Here is a 14,351-nt window from a genome sequence, read left to right on the forward strand (position 1 = left end):
GAGGCAGGCGGATTTCTGAGTTCGAGGCCAGCCTGGTCTACAGAGTGAGTTCCAGGACAGCCAGGACTACACAGAGAAACCCTGTCTTGAAAAACAAAACAAACAAACAAACAAAAAAGAGAGTGTGGGTGCATGTTAACAGTATGAGACATAGACTCGATAGAGATACACTGTAAGACTCTTTACAGAGCTGGAGGCAGCTCAGAGGTTAGAGCACACATACTGTTCTTACAGAGAACCCAAGTTTGGTTCCTACCAAACTACTCTGGGCAATGGTCGGTAAACTCTAAATAAATCTTACGGTGTCCATTCCAGTGATATTTTTAAATGATCTAATTTAAGTAAATTCAAAAGCTGGGCAGAAGAAATCCACGGTGCAGGGAGGGGGTGAGGTTGGAAGGGCCTGGGGGCTTTCAGCACTACACCCCTGCTTTATTTCTTACAGAAACACAGAGCCTCCCCACCCCTGGCCTTGGTGGCAGGGCCATCTGGCCACTGTGGATTTCTGAGTCTGTATTGGTCAACAGTGATGCCTGCCATCAATAAAACCACAGCAATTCATACTTAATCAGGAGGGGAGGAGAGCCGGAGCTTCTCCCTGGTGGTAAGGGACGGACTATTTTGTGCATAGGTCATACTCCAGGCCTCTATTTCCAGACAGGGACATGGAGGTCCCAAGTCACTCCACCACAAGCAAGGCCAGCCCAGGACCTTGACTGTCTGTGGTAGGGGCACTCAAGAGCATACAGATCAGAGCTGTGCCCTGTGACCGTGGAGTACCCAGTGGGGATAAGAGAGAGAGATAGGGAAAGAACTGTTTACAGGGGAAGGCAGGAGAGAGCTGGGCTGCTCTGGGTCCAGAGGGCAGTGCTGGGTCCTTCTACGTGGGACCTCTCCCCCTCCCCCCTGTGTGTGTGTGTGTGTGTGTGTGTGTGTGTGTGTATGTCACATGAAGCTTGGAACATGGCCAGGAAGACCAAATGCCATCAGGAAGAAGCCAGAGGCCCTTCCCCATGGCTTTCCCAGACCCAGGCTTGCTCCCGACCTTGTTACCATTCTTTCTGTACTGGCTCAGACCTTCAACAAGGAAGAAGGTAAACAGAGCACCATCACCCCTCCCCTGGGATACCAGAGGGGCGTGGAGAGATGCTAGCTAGTGAGAGCAGCTCTTCCAGAGGACCCAGGTTTGGTTCCCAGCACCCAAGCTGGGTGGCTCACAATTGCACACAACTGCCGCTCCAGGAGATCTGGCGCCCTCTTATGGCCATGGTGGGTAATTACACCCAGCACATCCCCACATTTACATATATATATTATAAATAAAAATTCAAAATATATTACAATTAGAAATAAAATTAAGCCAGGCAGTGGTGACACATGCCTTTAATCCCAGCACTTGGGAGGCAGGGGCAGGCAGATTTTTGAGTTCGAGGCCAGCCTGGTCTAACAGCGTGAGTTCCAGGAAAGCCAGGGCTATACAGAGAAACCCTGTTTCAAAATACCGAAATAAACAAACAAACAAACAAACAAATAAATAAATAATGTAAAAAGTATATATGCACAGGTATGGAAAAGCCTCCCACTTGAAGCCACTGAAGCACAAATAAGAAAACAGAGCCAGTTGTCAATAAAAACCACAGTGACAGCATATGGAATTCCTGATGTGTGCTAACAGCCCCAGGGCATGTGTGGCTTCTGCTCCTCTCAACAGCCTTTGTCATAGATTCCCAGTGTGGGTTTGTCACCTACAGACTGCGCTCCCTGAGGTGGTGGTAGGGTTTGAGTCTAAAATGTGTTCCACAGGCGCAGATGTTTGAACTTGATCCCCAGCAGTGGCGCTGTTTTAGAAGGTTGTGTAAGCATGGGGACATGCAGTCTGGTTAGCCAAGTGGACCTCTGGGGACAGGCTTGAAGGGACCCGTTCACAGCCCCTGGCATGCCTAGATGGAACCTAGAACCACAGCTGGCTCAGGAAGTACGAATCAGCCCTCACTATGCGGATAAGAGAGAGAACCAGAGAATGCTGGCTGACCCCCCAACAGTGGCACTGGGTTTCCTCTCAGCTCTTCTGGGTCCCCAGCTGGGGATCCCCAAAGATTGAGGCCAAGGGCTTTGTGATGCCCGTGTGCTCCAAACGCTGACAACTCTGAGTGCATGGCCAGGCCAGCTGGCTCAGGGAGCGATGCTCTCCCTTGGCTATTCATCCTCTGTACCAGGGCTATTAGGGTTCTCTCACCTACTATGCTCCCCAGCCCTGGACCTTTACGAAACCCAGAAAGGCATTATTATCCAGGCTCCACAAAGCTCCAGAAATCAGGGCTTCAGTCAGAGGCTTTTAGTGCCAAATTAGATTTTGCTCTCATTTGATTAGATTTCCCGAGGGCAGTTTTTAAAATGGTTATCCCGGCACCAGGAGAGGTGGGAGAAACAGATTAGCGTGGGCCGGGGGCTGGGAGTTGCAGCCAAGAGGGAGAGCGAGCTGGAGCGAGGGCCAAGACTAGAAGCGCAGCCCGGATCATAGCTGGCACTGGAAAACCTGTACTCTGGGAGTGACGGTGGCTGAGATGCCCATGAAGGAGGGGCCTGGGGGCTGGTGTTGGGGGGAACAGTTTGGCAGCGGATGAAAACTATGGCAGGTCAGGAAAGGCCAGAGACAACGTGCAAGCTGATGCTTGTCCCCAGGAAGCAGGGCTGGACTGAAAGGGTATGTGAGCCAGGTCCAGGCCCTACACTTACGGTGGAGAAGGGATGTGCACATCCTGTCCTGACTGTGGCCTACGATTCCTGCTCTGGAAAGATGCCCAAGCATCCAACTCCCATAGTTTATTTACAAATGCCCTCTGCTACAAGGTGCAGCCTGCCAGCACAGGGCATAAACGGATTGTGTAAAGGGCAGACTGTGTGGATGGGACATCAGGATCAAGGGTCAAGTGTGTCCCTTCCTGCACAGACTGCGGTTGACACATTGCTACACAAGCCATTCAGTTCCCAAGTGGAGAGTGGTATTGCCTCGGGCACCCAATGTCAGAGCAGTCACATGTTCTATAAAGTAGATGTCACCAGAGCGAGCTTGGTGACAGAGAGAGGACTCTAGGGAGACGTGGCAGAGACAAGAAATGTACAGGGGTGTCACTGTTCCTGAAATGCCACTGGTAGCCGAGGGACCTTCGCTGAAGGCAATCCTAAGTGATGTCAGTGAAGAGAAGTGGGTGGGACAAAAAAATAACGGACATCCATGACATAGGAACCCAGGGACAGTGTACAGATAGTAGGGTCTCTGTCTGTGGAGGTGTTGTGCAAACTGTAGACCTTTTCCCAAAGAAAGCGACACTGCCTGGCAAAACTCTAAAGACTCCAAACAGGACAGGTCAGATATTGCAGTGGGTTAAAGCACTTGTTGCCAAGTGTGACACCTGAGTTCAGTCCTTGGGATCCATGTGGTAGGAGGAGAGAAGACACTCCTGAAAGTTGTCCTCTGATCTCTACACATGCAGGTGTGCGCGCGCACACACATACATACACACACACACACACAAATAATGTAAAAAAACAAAACAAAACAAAACCAAAAACCAAACCAAACCAAAACAACAAAAAACAACTTTAAATCTATCACCTCCCAAATCCTCACATTAAAGGAACACATGCAGGAATCCCCCAGCAGTGAAAGCTGTGTGCCCTGGGCAAATCTTTTATTCTTTCTTTACTTCCTGAAATAGGATCTTGCTATGTAGCCCAGGCTGACTTAGAACACTTGATCCTCCCGCCTCAGCCTCCTGAGTGCTGGGATTACAGGTCTGAGACACTGGGCCTGGCTCTTTAGATCTCTCGATCTATAATGGAGACAATTATGTCCCTCTCTGGATGCCTGTGAACAGTGGTTCCCCACGTGTGTGAGGGATTCCAGGGCCTTGTGGATACCAGAAGTTCATTCCAAATCCCCAATCACCACGAGACACAGTTTTTCCAGACCACATACCCACACGCAGAGTCTGGGCTACTCAAGCTGGTTCCCAGGTTCCTTATACCACTCAGTTTGACATAATGCTCTGTGGATAGTTATTTCGCCCTCTAGTCTGGGATACCATGATAAGAAAACTAATCTAGACTCGACCAGCACGTCTGCGCTTGGTTCTGAACCCCTCCGATCCTTGGTGGTTGAATTCGGAGGTAGAACCTGTAGAGACGGAGGCTGACTTTTCAGGTATATTGCTTAAAACCACGATACAAGTTCCTAAAGTTACAAATACCATCATAACAAGCAACTGCTCCATGGCCTATCAGCTTCTCGCCGGTTAGCACCTGGTTTAACTGACGCCAGATGTGGGAGACCACCTGTGTGTTCACCTTCCTCTGTGAGGGATCAGCCCCAGTCCTTCCCTCTACCCTGTCCACTGCTTAACATTTGGAGCAGGCAGCTCGCAAGGCAAGCGCCTCCTCTCCTGGCTGTCTCGCTCCACTTGTCTGCGTTAAGGGCTGCTGGGGAGCCATTCACTGCCTGACAGGAGGCCCAGACCCTTCTGTTATCTCTCCGAGCTCTGAAACAAACTCAAATGGCCTCATAACAATGTATTTGTGGTCTGAAAAAGCTGTGTCGTGCGGTGATCAGGGATAGAAATGAGCTGGCTGGATGCCTGGCATCGGAGAGCCTGCGAGGCATCGCTGCGAGTCTGAGAGCAGTGGAGGAAACAATGGGAATCTCAGGGCAACTGTGTGTGGTGTGTGCATGCATGCACACATGTATGTGCAGGGGTGTGTGTGTGTGTGTGGGTGTGTGTGTGTGTGCGCATGTGTGCACGCTCCCCTTTTACCCTGTGCTGCAGGAGGCATGTGACAGAACGGCCTGCAGAGTGACCACATCTGTACCTTGGACCTGCCAGCCCCTTGCAGAACATCATGTAGAGGGCATCACCCCTGTTTCCTGACGGCTGAACACCAGGGTTTACTGCTGTGCAAGAGGCCAGGCACCTACCGAAGGTGAGATGGTGCCAGATACATCCTGCGGTTTGCTGCAGGGCTGCCTGGAGGGCTAGCTCAGCCTGCAGCGTACAAGTACAGACCACGTTCCTCCCTCCCTGGTCCCTGGCCATCTGAGTAGAGCTGTCAACAGGGCTGTTTCAAGGACAACAGCAATTTTGGCACAGGCTCACCCTACACCACCTCCACCCACATCGAACATTCAACAAAACTGGTAAATAACCGCGAAGGAGGCAACGTGTTCTGGAGTGGACCTGCTGAATCACACTGCGTGCGGCTGACATTTCATTAAAGACTTATTTTCGTGGGCAGGTCCCTTCCATACCATGAAGTCAATTCCCTCCCACATCCACACGGTTTCCTCTTTCTTGTCCCCCTTTCTCGTAACCCTGGACAAGCCACAGGCCCCAACTTCCGTGCCTCAGTCGCTATTGTCAGCCCACGTGCCCTGCTGTGTCCCTGGAGCCGGGGGAAATTGTCCTCTACCTGTGGTTCACACTTGGAGGTGAGAGACCTTCAAAGTAGAAAAGGGTGTTCCAGCCTAAGAAGCGAGCAGGAAACCATTGTTCGAGGAGCTGTACCCAAGTCCCCAGAGCCCTGTTGGTGGCTCTTTTGAGCCTGTGTCAGCCCACTGGGTAAGGCAGTCCACAAAGAGAGAGAAGTTTAGGGACTGGGGTTTAACTCATTGGTAGAATGCTTGTTTTAAATGCCTACAAGATCTTTCAGAGGGAAGGAAGGAGGGATGGAGGGAGGGGGAGAACACGTGCACACCTTATCCACTCACCCCCATACTTCAGCCTCCCTCCCCTCTTGTCTCCTCATAGAATCAATCATCCGCAAATAGCCAGAAGGATCCTCTGCATTCAAGACCATTGACTCCAGTACAGTGACTTGTGCTTGGCTCACAGGGTTCAGACCTCTAGCATCTTAAACACCCCAGGACATTTGCACGTGCTGTTCCCTCTGCCTTGGACACTCACCCCTCTGTTGTCTCATGGACCTGCCTCTTCTCCATGTGACATCTGACCCAAGATGCCCCTGCCTTCCCCTTTGCCTCTGCACTCAGGGTCACTTCTTCCCAGTTTCTCAGGGATCACTCCACTGAGGCACCCGCTTTCCTATATGTCTCTCCCCTCCACCAAGGATGCAGGTCCAGAGGGCACAAGCCCGGCTGGACACTGTGGCCCCAGTGGGCACCTGCCAGAACTGGGTACGTGATGAGCCAGCAGCTGACAGGATGGATCTGGCTGAGGTATTCACACGCCCTGCGCAAGGGCAGGTACCGTATTCTAAAGGCATTCTGTGGGCTGGAAGGATGGCTCAGTGGGTAAAGACATCTGCTGCCAACACGAAGACCTGAGCTCATCTCCAGAACCCACGCGGGGGAGGGAGTAGATTGACATCTTCGAGGCGTCCCCCATCCTCAGCCTTCATGCTGTCACACACACACACACACACACACACACACACACACACACACACACACACGGAGTAACTAAAATAAACCCCAAACCAAACGGAACCAGAATCCCAAAGGCTTTCTATTTTAGTATCTGTAAGAGCACTGTGACAAGAATGGGGTGCAGCGGAGGGGGGTTGTCTGTGAGCCGAGTGCAGTCTGTGTGCAGAGTACTATGAACTTGAGTGGGGCCAGTAGGGGTGTCTCTACCTCCCTGGGGAGAGTGATGAAGTTATGTCTGTCACACTGTGGGTACATGTTCTGGGTTCTGTTAGGTAGAGGGGAGAGGAATTACAATCACATCTCCCGATATTTACACTGACCTACAGTCAAGCATGGTGTGGCCTGAGGGTCTGAGGGGCCTCCTGTCCACTCAGAGCATGCAGGCCCAGCTAGTCTCAGGCAAGAACCCTCTACTCTGCCTTGGTGACTGCGCCTAGCCAACAGGACTGCCACTAGTGTGGCCACAGTCGGCTCATGGGAAGAACACCAAAGAAACCAGGGTCCCAACTCTTTTAATGTGTGCGTGTGCTTTAAGAACTGAAAATGTTTGTCTGAAACCAGATGTGGCTGGTCTTGGTGTAGAGTCTCCTGGGACAAGGAAAGGACTGTCAGGACGCCTGCCCAGAGAGACGCACATCTATTAGCAGAGACTGGTGATGGAGGGCCCAGCCAATGACAATAAACACCATTCCCCAGGGGAACGGGGAAGGTCAGTGACGAATGGGGCGCAACAGGGAAGGACCAGTCTGCCAGAACCAGACTGCTCGGCTTCACACGCGAGGACTCCGGGGAACAGAACGGGGCAGTCACCCCACACGGCAGCTCCCCGCTCCAGCTGTCACTGCCTCTGCGTGGGCTCTGCTGGTTTCATGGGCTCTCTAGTCTCCTGCTCTTATTTCCCTGCAAACTGACTCATTTGACACTAAGCCGGTGTCCCAGTATGGCCCTTCCATCTGCTCCTCACCCAGAGCTGTGGTCAGAAGGGCCACACCTTGAATCTCTTTCTCAGGCCCCAAACTGTCTCCACAGCCTGGCAGCTCTCTCTGTCTACAGCACAGGTCCAGGCTAGGACCCTCAGTTTCTCTGTTTGGAGGTGGCTGGAGTCCCCTCCTCAGCCCTCCTGCCCACTCCCTCGGTCCCTCCTCCATGGTGGCCAGAGACACTCTCTTAAGCCTCCAGTCTAGATCCACCGCACTTAGCAAATGCCATCATCAGCTTCACATCACACTTGAACAAAACCCAGAGTCCGGTCAGGCTGTAGACCCGTGCGTAACAACCTGGTTACCGACCCGCTTCCCCAGCTCTCCCCTCAGCCCGGCAGTGCCCTGTTCTGCTCCAGGTCCTTTGTTGCCCTGGCTCTCCTCCTGGGAAGACCTTCTCTACTGCAGATGCTCTGGCACAATTCTTCAGCTTTTGCCAGAAGTTTGCTGGGTCACCCCCGAGAGACCTCTCCTTCATGACTTAGTTTCTTCATGGTATTGTCAGCAATTTACAATATTTGTTCCGGTTTTTGTTGTGGCGACTGAACTCGAATATCAGCTCAAGAGGCAGGAAATGGCTCCTGTGTTGTGTTTCTTCTGCATCCTGCGTCTGGATGTCAGCCCCATGAGCAAGTCCTCAAAACTGTGGGGTGTGTGGTTGAGAGCCCCTACCTACAGACGCTGGGTGTAATGTGTGGGTGCTGAATCTACAGGGACACCGTGGCAGGAGCAGGCCTGATCAGGAGTAAGGAGAGCAGGCGTGGAAATGCTGAGGCACTGGCTGTTCACTGAGGTGGACGTGATGTGGGCAAGACACAGGGACAGGGCTCAGGGGGAAGGAGAGGGGTGGAGGGAGGAGTCTGGCTGCTGAGCACTCTAGTGGAACAAGATGGCTATGGGGTCTAATATATTCTTGGGAGAGTTCTTTTCTGTGAGACCAGACTTAGCACGTAGGCCAGGCTAACCCCATATATAAATACTCCTCTCTTAGCCTCCCAAGTGATTATTCCCGTATGCCACAGCAAACAAGGGAGGAGTTTCTTTTCTTTCAAGATTAAAAGAAAAAAAGATTTCATTTGTATGTGTGTGTATGTATGTATGTCTGTGTATATTATGTGTATGTATTTGTATATATATGTATATATACATATATGTGTATGTATGTATTTGTGTATGTCTCTATGTATATGTGTGTATGTAATATGTGTGTATATGTATTTGTGTATATATTTGCATATATATGTATGTATATATACATATATGTGTATGTATGTAGTTGTGTATGTCTCTATGTATATGTGTGTATATGTATTTGTGTATATGGATATTTTTGTATGTATATATGTGTATGCATGCGTGTGGACATGAATGTAGTGTTGTAGAGATCAGACTCCCTGGAGCTGACTTACAGGCCTGACCTGGGTTCTGGGAACTGAATTCTCTCTCGTCCCTTTAACCACACTGAGTCATCTCTCCAGCTCTAGGAAGAGTTTCCTAATCTGCTGTTTGGAGCCAGAATTCAGGCAGTCAGTGAACTTGGGTGGGAGAATTCGTGTTTATTTTCTTTAACCTCTAACTAGCATGCCCGACTATCCCGAGGGAAAGCTACACACTCCACTGACAGGACCTGGCCTAAGGCACCAGTGACCTATCCCAGGACGGTCACCATGGATATTTGAAATATCACTTCTGGTACAGACCTGCCCACCATCAGTGATACAGCCTGGAGATGCGGAAAGAGGCACACATGCTAGTTTCTAAGACACTTGGATGTAACTGGCTTCCTTTGTGACTCTGGGCATCTTCTCCCATAACTTACAGCGGCTTCTGGAGTGCGTGTGACTTCTGATTATGCTGTTACAGGAAGGAAGCACACCTCCCCACTCCTCTGCTTCCTATAGGAGCTATTTTGGATAACGGTGTCACCTGCATGTTAACAAATACCAACTGGAAGATCAGACCCTCCCTGGTACCCATAGTTCTAGAAACATCCTGAACCGCGCAGCTTTGACCTGCTGCCATTGGGTTTGGGGGCTGCGGGTGGGGGTTCTTGGTCTGAGTGTCAGGGACCCACTAGGCTGGGGGATCTGGGGAGCAGAGCCACAAAAGACAAAGTCCAGGCTGCTATAGCTATTATGCGTGAGAGGCCCCAGGCCTGAAGTCTTCAGGTTTTTGGCAGACAAACCGTCTGGGCTGAGGCGGCAGGGGTGGAAGGTGTTAAATAAACCTCCCGGGTCCCACTCAGGCTAGGCCAAGTGCTTTTGAGAGCTGCAGGCAGCTCTGCTTCACTTAAGGCTGTCGCTCTCACGGTTACTGTGGGACTCGCTTCGTGTTTGAATGGTGAACTGCCAAAGCACAGGATAAATCAATTCCTTACATTTGGTTACATTCTGGATGCTGACATGTGAGAGGTAAGCGGAGGCAGAGGAAGATGGCAGTGATGCTGTTCCAAGGAGCAGAGGGTCAGAGGCTGCCGAAAAGCAGACTCCCTGGTTAAGAGACACCTCTGCTGCCTGTCTGCCCGTCCGCTCTCCCTCCCTCATTCCCTCCTTCCCTCACTTTTTTGAGGCAGGGCCCCTTGTAGCCCGGTCTGGTCTGGAAATAGCTGTGCCACTAAGAATGACCTTGAACTTCTGATCCTCCTGCCTCTCCCTTCTGAACCCTGAGTTTACAGCATGTGCCAGCATGCCTGGTTTATGAGGTGCTGAGGGCTAAATCCAGAGCACTCCACACAGCTCCTGACGGAGCCACATCCTCAGCCCCACCACCACTAGGTTTCTGTGGTGGACGCCTGTTTTCTGTCACTGCCTGGCATGTGTTCAAGTACTCATCCTTCTATAACTGGGCCCGGGTAGAGAGTGGTAACTGACTCCCTAAGGAAGAGTGGGGGTGGATCTGGAAAGTTCTCAACAGCAGGGGAATGGGTGAAATGTGTTTTATACAGAAGCAAGTACTAAGGTCCAGGGCAGGGATGACCGTACCACGGAGAGGGCCGGGTGGCCCGCGCATGAGCGGAACGGAAGAACGAGAGGCAGGAGACTGAACAGGTGAGCCTGCCAGAGAAGGAGCTGTGGGTTTATCTCAGGAACTCAGAACAGCCAGGGGAGGGTTTCAGTCCTTGCGGCTTTTCAAGGCACCCCCTGTTGTCCTCTTTGGGAAGCAGGGGTGGTTGGCTAGTCACCAGGGGAAAGAAGGGCCAGGCAGCTCCCCAGGACTGAGAGCTGAGCCTCTCCCTCTCTAGGTCCTTTTCCCCGACCTGCTTGCTCCCAGTGGGACTGCTGCTATAGAGAGAGCTTGGGTTGCAGATGACCCCAGGGCATCGGGCCAAGGCTGGGCAGTGGGTGCAGGGGACCTGGAGGGGGTTACTTGAGTTTCTAACTGAATGCAGGCTTCAGCCTCCCCTGCCAGACTCAGGCAGCTGTAGCAAATGACTGAGTCCATCCATTTCCAGAAAACCTCGTTAGCTGGGAGGGAGGCTAGCATCAGGGAGAGGCTGTATGGCCTGTTGATTCACTATCAGGATAAACTAGCCTTGAACTCTCAATCCTGCCTCAGCTTTCTGAGTGCTTGGGTTATAGGTGCATACGCCCACACCTTTATGCAGTGATGTGGATTGAACCCAGGGCTTCCTGCGTGCTGGGCGAGTGCTCTCCCAACTGAGCTATACTGTTGGCCCTTTCCTTTTAATGTGTGCATGTATGCCTGTGGTGTTTGTGTGTGTGTGTGGTATGTGTGTGTAGCGTGTGGTGTAGTGCGTGTGTAGTGTAGTGTCTGTGTGTGTGTGTGGTATGTGTGTATAGCGTGTGGTGTAGTGTGTATGTAGTGTAGTGTCTGTGTGTGGGGTGGTGTGCGTGTGTGTGGTGTGGAGTATGTGTGTATGTATGCCTGTGGTGTTTGTGTGTGTGTGTGTGTGTGTGTGTGTGTGTGTATGTGTAGTATGTGTGTGTAGTGTGTGGTGTAGTGTGTGTGTGGTATTATGTGTGTATGTGGTGTATTGTGCAGGCATGGTGTAGTGTGTGTGTAGTGTAGTGTCTCTGTGTATGGGGTGGTGTGTGTGTGTGTGTGGTGTGGAGTATGTGTATATGTGTGTGCATGTGTGTGTGGTGAGTGTGTTGTGTGTGTGTGTGTGGTATGGTATATGTATGTGTATTCTTTTTTTTTTTTTTTTTTTTTTGGTTTTTCGAGACAGGGTTTCTCTGTATAGCCCTGGCTGTCTTGGAACTCAGAAATTCACCTGCCTTTGCCTCCCAAGTGCTGGAATTAAAGGTGTGTGCCACCAACGCCTGGCTATGTGTGTGTATTCTTGTGTAGTATGTGGTGTGGTGTAGTATGTATGTATGTGTGGTGAGTGTGTTGTGTGTGTGTGCTATGGTATATGTGTGTGTATTCTTGTGTAGTGTGTGGTGTGGTGTAGTATGTATGTATGTGTGGTGAGTGTGTTGTGTGTATGTGGTATTGTGTGTGTGGTATGTGTGTGCAGTGTGGGCTGTGTGTGTGTATTCCTTTGGGGTGTGTGTGTGTGTGTGTCAGCATTAGCATAGGCTAATGTCAGATATCTTTCTGGATTTCTCTCTACCTTATATGCTGAGGTAGGGTCTCTCATGTGAACCCAGACTTCACCAGTTCTACCAGCTTGCTCCAGAGATTTCAGACTGGGTTACAGATGGGCGTTCGTACCCTGCGTTTTAGCAGGATGCTGGGGATCGGGCCTGGTCCTTGTTTGCTTTCCCCACTAAGCCACCTTCCCATCCCTCTGCCCTCTCTTAACTGCAGACATGTGCAGAAGGGTGGGGCAGGGGGCATGCAGAAGGGTGGGGCAGGGGGCAGACCACCTACAGCAGCCTGTACAGCAAGGCCGGAGCATCCATCAACCACAGGCAATTCCCATCGCCTCAGGGACCATGACACACCAGACCCCTCAGAGCTGCTCTCAGAGGTATCTCACCAATGGCCCTTTCCTATAATAATGAGTTTGCTGTATTTCCTCCCAAAAGGAATTCACAGTCGAAAAAAAATTTCCCATGCCAGTCATCTCCCAAAGTTGAAAGAACATGAGAACAGCAATCTTCAAGAAAAATAAAAGCTGTGAGGTGTATAACAAAGGGAAGCTTCAACCGGAAACGTCTCTGGCACATCCGTCAAGGAGACATGAGGTGGCAGTCAGGTGCCAGCAAGGAGACAGATTCCCTGGGAGGCCGCTGGTTCCCAGCGCAGGCTGGTGGGTGCGTGGCATTTGCAATTCAAATACTGGTTGTGCCTGCCATCAGGGACAGGATTTTCAGAAATAAGGAATCTCTTGGAAAAGTTTTGCATTCAATTATAACAGCTTTCCTGTCAGATCTAATGCTAGGAAACTCTGAGCACATTTATAACTCTGCCAAAAACCCCAAACCAACCACCACCCACAACAACAACAAAAACCCTTACACACAAAAAACCCCTTCCTTGTTTATATAGAAAATAGACTCAGATTCGATACTCAGAACAATAAGCATAAAATAATCCCCACAGATGAATGACTTGGTGGGCAGTGTAGAAGAAGGCATGTGGACTGCAGAGCGTCCACCAAAGTCCCTTGCTTCAGGATGCAGCCAGCATCCTGTATCACTGGGTTCATGGATTTGACCCATAGGGGGCGCTGTGCTTCCTTGAGAAGGTGGCCTGGAGCCTAAGATGCCTTCCCTCCCATGAGTTGGTGTGAGTTAGCCTCCTGTTGGCAGAGTTAAACCCCAGCGGGCAGGCATGGAGGCACAAGCTGTGGTCCCAGCACTGGGGAGGTACCAGTAGGCAGGCACATTGCAAGTTCAAGGGCCGCCTGGTTACCTAAGAAGACCTTGTTTCAAACATCAAACAAAACACGAGGTCGTAGGCTTTGGGCACTGAAGCCTTTTCTTCTATCCCACATCTACTGAAGTCAGGCCTGAGGGTGGCTCTGGAAGGGAGGACAGGGACCGGCGGGGGTGAACACGTGAGCCATATGGTGACTCTCCAGATACCCACTCTGATCCCTGGTACCTGCACAGTGAGTGAGTGACTTTATCTGAACCCTGGCTTCTGTGATCAAGTTAAAAGAAGCTCACATCGATTGGGTCAGGGGGAACTGCAGGCCAGAGCTGTCAACGGGGAAATCTGGACACAGACGCCTGGATCTGAGAGCCACAAGGACAGAGAGGCAGAGCATGGGGGAGCCTGGGATATGGAGAGCTGAGGAGGCTGGAACAGAAGTCCCTTGGGGACAGCTGATTTGGGATGTCACAGGAGAAGCATCTCGGGCTTTCAGCTCCTGGGTTGTGGCTCTGGATCTCTGCAGTTCTCGGGAAGCTGTGTGTGGCTGAGTGAGGCTGAGGGACAGTCAGGGATCAGATGGACACCCGGACCTCCCCACCCCTATAATCAACCTCAGGGGACCGAGGATACACCTACGCTTACTCCATTTTTCCCTTATTTGTGTGTGGTGTGTGCATGCATACATATGTATTCATGTATGTGCATGTATGTAAGGATACTTGTACATGGGAGTGTGGAGGAATATCTGGATTCTTCCTCAATCATCCAGTCTTCCCTCTCCAACAATTGGCAACTTTTTTTTTACATTTATTTATCTCTCTCTCTCTCTCTCTCTCTCTGTGTGTGTGTGTGTGTGTGTGTGTGTGTGTGTGTGTGAAGCACACGTATGGGGACCAGAGGACAACTTACAGGAGTTGGTTCTCTCTTTCTACTGTGTGGGTTCTGGGGATCAAACTTGGCCCATCACATCAGGCTTGGTGGCAAGCGCCTTTACCTGCTGGGCCATCTTACTTGCCTCTCTCTCTACCTTAGTGTTCAAGCCATCTCTCACTGAATCGGAAGCCCCCCAACTGGCTAGGCTGGCTGGCTTAGTGATTCCCAAGGATTCTCTTGTCTCTGTCTCTCCAGGGCTCAGGAGAGGCAGG

General features: G+C 51.0%; 1 protein-coding gene across 5 annotated transcripts in view; it reads right to left on the reverse strand.

Moving 5' to 3' along the window:
• The window catches only part of Sulf2 (sulfatase 2), an 81,873-nt gene that overhangs the window by 21,850 nt on the left and 45,672 nt on the right, over positions 1–14,351 (reverse strand). The gene's annotated exons all lie outside the window — the stretch shown is intronic.

This window comes from Mus pahari, chromosome 3 (assembly GCF_900095145.1).
Source record: "Mus pahari chromosome 3, PAHARI_EIJ_v1.1, whole genome shotgun sequence".
Taxonomy (NCBI): domain Eukaryota; kingdom Metazoa; phylum Chordata; class Mammalia; order Rodentia; family Muridae; genus Mus; species Mus pahari.